A 7405-nucleotide genomic window follows, 5' to 3' on the forward strand; every position below is an offset into this window, starting at 1 on the left:
ATGTACAACTATTTTTTAGCTTTCTCCTGGTTTCCTGATATCACGGTCCCACACCATTGTCAACCTTTGTAGTCAATATAAACGAGAGAATTGCACAAGGTGCGGCCGACAGCTGGGACAAAGCAGCTCGAGCAGTATTTGTGTTTTTGAGGAATGAGCACTGCAGAGTTTTCCTTGGCGATGATTTCGTTGTTGTTCAGAGGAGAGCAGGGTATTAACTGGGCGGGCTGTGGCCCGTCTAGCCCAGGTCAGATATCCAGCCCAGATACTAATTTTTTCAAGATGAAAATGGCTAGCCCAGCTATACGTCTTTTAGAGGAATACCCAGGCAAGGTCAACTTGTTATTCTCTGCCCTGCTGGGCTGCAAATCTTTCCTAGGAGGGATGCATTAGGCTTAACAGGAAAATGGGCTTTAAAAAATAATAAATGGGATGTAATTATAAAAACTGGGCAGTAACTATAAAAAAATGCACCAAACACGAAATTAGTTTATAAAATATTATTTATGGATTTTGAAAATCTTAAATTTTCATTGTTGCGCGCGCAATGTTTCGTTGGATTTTTACGTAATACAAATTTATATTTAATCTGACTAGAAATTTCGGGATAAAAATATTTCGGATCCCATCAAAATGTGGGAAATTTTATTGAATTCTCTCTTCAACGGTTGGTTGAAATTATTAATCGTTGTCCTAGCTAGAAAATGGGCTGTACTTTTAACAAACTGTAAATGGGCTGTTGTAAATTCCATTAGAATTCAAAAATGGGTTGTACATTCTTACAAAACGCAAATGGGCTATAAGTTCTCTGCCACACACTTGTGGGCCTACTAAGTGACGCGTCCCCTAAAAATATAAGTTGACGCGTATCCAAGGCTTTGTCAACTTATTATAGTCAACACACGGTTCTAGCAGCAGTGGCCGCTGGATGTCTATCCAACGGATGCCGTGCTTCTTCTTCAATATCGGATATTCTTAGCTTCGGCCGCCCAAAAAATGATTCCTCCCCCTGACATGTGGGGCGCACCATTTCGGAGGCTGACCTGTGGGCCTACTAAGTTGGAGTGTACCAAGGGCTTTGTCAACTTAGTCAATATAAACGATTCTAGCTTCAGTGACCGTACGATGTCCATCCAACGGCCGTAGTGCTTCTTCAACCTCTGGTCTTCTTGGTCCAGCCTCCCAAAGCAGCGCCGGTCGTGCCGCCTGCTCCTGCCTCCCGTGGCCGGCTATGCTGCTGCGGAGGCCTCACCGCCCCCATACTACTCCCACCGCTGGCCAGGCCATCCCTCCACTCACCCACACCCCCTGTTATTCTGCGGCGACGACAGCCTCACACCGCAGCCGAACCAGTGAACCCTCGTACTCCTCTCCGCGCGGGCTTCCACTGCTGCGTCTTCCCCGGCTCCGCGTCGTCCCCTTCCTAGGCCTCGTCGTCGTCCACCGCCCTGGTGCTCTCGGCGCGGCGTGGTCAACATGGTCAACGAACGACTTCCATCAGAAGAGTACTGTACGTGGAGAGGCTGGCAGCTGGGTCCACGGCGGCCGCAAGGAAGTGCCTCTTATTACGCGCAAAATAATTATTCCTCCACCAGACAGCGGGGACCCACCGGACGGGCCACCAGTATTTTGCGAAAAAATCGTTTCCCTCTGACTGCTGGGACCCACCGGACGGGCCACCGTATTTCGCGAAAAAACGTTCCCCCCGCTGTCAGCTTGGACCCACCGGAAGTGCCTCCTTATTACGCACAAAAAAATGAATACTCCCCCGGCTAGCTGGGACCCACCTTGGTGGGGGGCTGACTTGTGGGCCTACTAAGTTGACGGGGACGAAGGGCTTTGTCAACTTAGTCAATATGAACGATTCTAGCTCCAGTGACTGTACGATGTCCATCCAACGGCCGTAGTGCTTCTTCAACCTCTGGTCTTCTTGCTCCAGCCGCCCAAAGCAGCGTCGGTCGTGCCGCATGCTCCTGCCTCTCGTGGCCGGCTGTGCTGCCACAGAGGCCTCACCGCCCCCTACTATTCCCACCGCGGGCCAGGCCCTACGGCGACGGCAGCCTCACACCGCAGCCGAACCAGTGAACCCTCGTACTCCTCTCCGCGCGGGCTTCCATTGCTGCGTCTTCCCCGGCTCCACGTCGTCTTCTTCCTAGGCCTCGCCGTCGTCCACCACCGTGGTGCTCTCCGCGCGGCGTGGTCAACGTGGTCAAGGAACGACTTCCATCGGGAGAGTACTGTACGTGGAGAGGCTGACAGCTGGGTCCACGGCCACAGCCTAGTTTTTTTGTGATTTGCCAAGTAAGTCGCTTTGTCAGGCCTGTTGGGCTGCAAATCTTTCAAGACGAGGAGAGCTTTCATTCGGCTGGCCGAGAAAATGGCGCATCAGTAATGAGAAATGGGTTGTACATTTTTAAAACACATCAAACCGGCAATTAGTTTCAAATATCTTTTTTTTTCATTTCCAGATTTTAAATTACATTAATTTTTATGCATGGATAATTTGTTGGATTTTATATTGATATACATTTATTTTTAAAATCAGTTTGAATGTGATTCGAAATTTCGGGATTAAAAACAGTTCGGACCGCTCCGAAATATGCAAAATTTCGTATAATTTTTTAACCGTGGCCACAATATGGGCTGTAATGCTAACAAAAAGAATATGGGCTCCAAAAAAACCTTAAGAATTAGCAAATGGGCTGTAAATTATTAGAAATAATGGCAGATGGGCTGTATGCTATTTTCCACAGATTTGAGGCTTTCCTAAAAAAAGGTTGACGCACAAGCACTAACTGTTGGATACCCATCCAACGGCCGTCGTGCTTCTTCAATCTCTGCTCTTCCTGCTCCATCCGCTCAAACAAGCGCCGGCGGGACTGCCTGCTCCCTCCTCCCCGCGGCCGGCTGTGCCGCCGCGCAGGCCTCACCGCCCCACCGTACTCCCATCGCTGGCCTAGCCATCCCTCTACTCACCCACACCTGCTGTTATTCTCCGGCGACGGCAGACGAACCAGTAAACGCTCGTACAGTCGTACTCCCCTCCGCGTGGGAAACAACTGCCGAGTCTTCTCTGCCTCCGTTTTGTCCCCTTCCTAGGCCTCGCCGTCGTCCACCGCCGTGGTGTTCTCGGCGCGGCGTGGTCAATGTGGTAAACGACCGACTTCCATCGGAAGAGTACTGTGCGTGGAGACGCTGACAGCTGGGTCCACGGCCGCAGCAAGGAAGTGCCTCCTTATGACGCGCAAAATAATTATTCCTCCACCTGACAGCGGGGACCCACCGGACGGGCCACCGTATTTCGCAAAAAAACATTTCCCCCCTGACTGCTGCGACCCACCAGCTACACCTTCGCACAAAAGGAAGTGCGTCCGGGCAAAAAAAAACAAAATGATTCGCCCCCTGACTGCTCGGACCCACCAGCTACATCTTCGCACGCAAGGAAGTGCCTGACAGTCGGGACCCACCTGGTCGAAGCGTATGTAGCGTTGTCATTCTGGCCGCGAACGTGTACGTACATATACACTGGTGGATGTAGAGGCGCGCATGTGTCGTAGTAGAGGCGCGCACGTAGCATGTACATGTACGTACAGCGGCCAGGGTGCAAGAAAGAAAATACGACCACGTATGTGTACATAAGGGCGGGGTCTCGAACGCCTACTCGCGCATACGTACGGCGAGGGCTCGTTGACATGGCTGGGTCGGAACAGAGAAACAACGTCGTCGTCGTGTTCATGGGGAGACAACGGAATGCGTCGTGTTCATGGGGAGGCAACGGAATGCGTCCTGTTCATCGGGAGGCAACGGAACGCGTGGGAGCCAACCGGCTGGGTCGGAACGGAATGCGTGGTCGTGTTCACCGGGAGGGCTTGGACGGAACAGGCGATGGAAACGAGGCCTGGCGTACCGCACAACGGAGGAAACAGACCTCCTATGTTCGGAACGGGGTCCTCTTGATCGGGAGGGGTGTGGCGTACTGCAAAACGGAGGAAACGGACCTCCTACGGTCGAAACGGGGGTCCTGTTGCTCGGGAAGGGTGTGGCGTACCGCAAAACGGACGAAACGGACCTTCTACGGTCAAAACGGGGGTCTTGTTGATCGGGAGGGGAGTGGCGTACCGCAAAACGGACGAAACAGACCTCCTACGGTCGAAACGGGGGTCTGTTCATCGGGAGGGGCGTGGCGTACCGCAAAACGGGACTCCACGGGATACTGTTCATCTCCACCGTCAACCTCCTCCAGCCTCCACAGGCTACCGTTGACCTCCTCCAGCCTCCACGGGCTCCTGTTCACCCAGCCTCCACCGCGCGCTACTCCACCGGCTACTGTTCAACCACCCCTCCACGGGCACCCCTCCATCGTCTACTGTTCATCCAGCCCTCCACACCATGGGGTCCTGTTCAACCACCCCTCCACGGGCACCCCTCCATCGTCTACTGTTCATCCAGCCCTCCACACCACGGGGTCCTATTCAACCACCCCTCCACGGGCACCCCTCCACCGTCTACTGTTCATCCAGCCCTCCACCATACCACGGGGTCCTGTTCATCCAGAGGCAAAGCCACCGCTCACTGTTCATCCAAACCCCCCGCAACGCTCACTGTTCATCCCAGAGGAAGCATCGATCGGCTTCAGTTAGCAGCAGTAGCGAAGGAATCACTCGATCGGGTTCAGTTAATAGCCATCGATCGATCGCTCGGGTTCAGTAACGTGTAGCCTGCAGTGCAATCCCTCGGGTTCAGTTAGAGCCCAACGCCTCGCTCGGGTTCAGTTAGAGCCAACGCCTCGCACACACGCGCGTACGTGTACGAGAGAAACACGCATCGCTCCGCCCACGACCTCCCACCGTAACCGGGAACTCCCCGAAATTTTACTCGCCGTCGCTTCTACCACGGTTTTTTCCGTCATGGACGTCCCAAAGAATGTCATGCAGCTGCATCTCCGGCCCGCCCAGGACGAAAAGCCCATTTTCTGTCATGATTTTTTGTCATAGAAGTAGGAGCCCACCACATCTGTGATGATACCGGGTTTTGTCACAATTATCGTCATAGAAGTGTCATATGTATGACAAGAAATTTTCGTTCGGCCCAAAATGTCACGGATGTGTCTTTTTTTTGTAGTGTTAGTAAAGCCCATTAAACATCCAAAACAGATCATATAATAGCATGGAACAATAAAAAGTTATAGATACGTTGGAGACGTATCAGTGGGTGATGAGGAGAGTTACTGTGAAGTAATTTATGAGTGGGTAGTTTTTATAGCCCGGTGCTAAGTGTGAACACATATTAGTTTGATCAGTGTGAACAGATTTGCAATTACTTATTGCGTTGTAATCTGCAATGTGACGAGAAACAAGGTCAAAATTTATTGATGGTTCTGGGCCTACAAAGCCCGTTTCTGTTGTTCTAGATCATCGCAATCAATTCTTATGGATCAACCGTATGCCACGCATCGGAAGGCCGAAAGTGGGCATGCGTTCTCTGATGTACATGTACGTGTCTACCCATTATCACACACGGTCAAGATATCACCATCGTGTCCGATGGATGCTCCGTCACGCCTCGCACGGGGTGACAGAAGGTTGACCATGGGGTTGCTCACCGTTGAGGCGGCCGCGGCGCGCTCTGCTTGCGTCCGTCCGCGCGTTTTGCTCGCCATTGAGGCGGCCGCGGTGCGCTCCGCTGTGGCGTCCCTACGCGCGCTCTGCTCACCTTTGAGGCCAATTTACAATGGCAATGGTTAATAATTGTCTTACATATTCAGGATAATTTAAAATGCCACATGCGAGAACGCCCAAAACACTCACGGCCTTCATATGCATACAATTATAATAAAATATAGGCTAAAAGGCTGAGCTGCCGGCCTTCTGACGACGGTCTTCTCGGACTCCATGATCAGCATAGCACCCTTGCGGTTGTTCATTCCAAGTGTCCCGACCCGCCTCCGCCTACGGACCTGCTGGCGCTGGGAGGCTCTTGGGGCTGCCGGGCCTCTTCCAGAAGAGCTTGACAGCGTGCAATCGCACGCATGATATCTTCGCGGAACCACTCCATTTCCATGTCTCTTGCCTGGTAGCAAATTCCATCCATCACCTGCATCCTCAAGATATCACGTTGGCGCTGTTCTACTTCGTCGGGGACGTCAACTCCGCCAAGGATGCGCTCGAGCCTGGCCACAACATCATCGGATCGAGGTTGACACGGCCGTTGCGGGCAATGATGAAGCCGCAGGCTGGCTGAATCGCAGAGGTCCTCTGCCCATTCCTTGCGGGGCATCAGGCTGTCGATGACGACGACTCTTTGGGTGGGTCGTTGATACGTCTCCAACGTATCAATAATTTTTTATTGTTCCATGCTGTTATATTATCATTCTTTAATGTTTTACAATCGTTTTATAGCAACTTTATATCATTTTTTGGGACTAACCTATTGACATAGTGCCCAGTGCCTATAGCTATCTTTTGCTTGTTTTTTACTTCGCAGAAAATCAATACCAAATGGAGTCCAAATGCAGCGAAACTTTTTGGAGATTTTTTCTGGACCAAAAAACACCTGTTGGGCCAAAGAAGTATCAGAGGGGGGCTCCAAGGGGAGCACAACCCACCAGGCGCGCCCAGGTGGGTTGTGCCCACCTCGGCCGCCTCCTGCACCGCCTCTTTGCTCTATAAATACTCCAATATTCCAGAAACCCTAGGGGAGTCGACGAAAATCAATTCCAGTTGCCGCAAGTTCCAGAACCACCAGATCCAATCTAGACACCATCACAGAGGGGTTCATTATCCTCATTGGTGCCTCTCCGATGATGCGTGAGTAGTTCATTATAGACCTACGGGTCCGTAGTTAGTAGTTAGATGGCTTCCTCTCTCTCTTTTGATTCTCAATACAATGGTCTCTTGGAGATCTGTTTGATGTAACTCTTTTTGCGGTGTATTTGTTGGGATCCAATGAACTTTGAGCTTATGATCAGATCTATCACTACTGCAGGATGCTGCTAACGCGACACTACGATTAGAGACCCTTTGACGAAACTATGTGCGATGCATTAGTCGCGAACGGTGATGTAAAAAAACCGTTAAAAAGGTGCAAAACGTTTGCGATGACGGATGCATCGAACGCGATTCCGATTTTAGTTGCATGTGCGATGCAGGGCATACAGTTCAGTTTAATGAATTGTTTGCGATGAGGAAGAAGAATAGAAAACGGGTAGCCAAATGAAGGTGTGTGCGATATACGACATACATTTCACTCGGATTAACTATTTGTGGTGAGGAGGAACAACAGAAATGGGCAGCTAGATAAAGCTGTGTGCGATTGAGGGCATCCGCTTCAGAAGGATTAACTGTTTGCGATTAGGCAACAGAACTGAAACGGTTAGCCAGATCAAAGTGTCTGCGATTAATGGCAG

The sequence above is a fragment of the Aegilops tauschii genome, chromosome 7 (genome assembly GCF_002575655.3).
Source record: "Aegilops tauschii subsp. strangulata cultivar AL8/78 chromosome 7, Aet v6.0, whole genome shotgun sequence".
NCBI classification, from domain to species: domain Eukaryota; kingdom Viridiplantae; phylum Streptophyta; class Magnoliopsida; order Poales; family Poaceae; genus Aegilops; species Aegilops tauschii.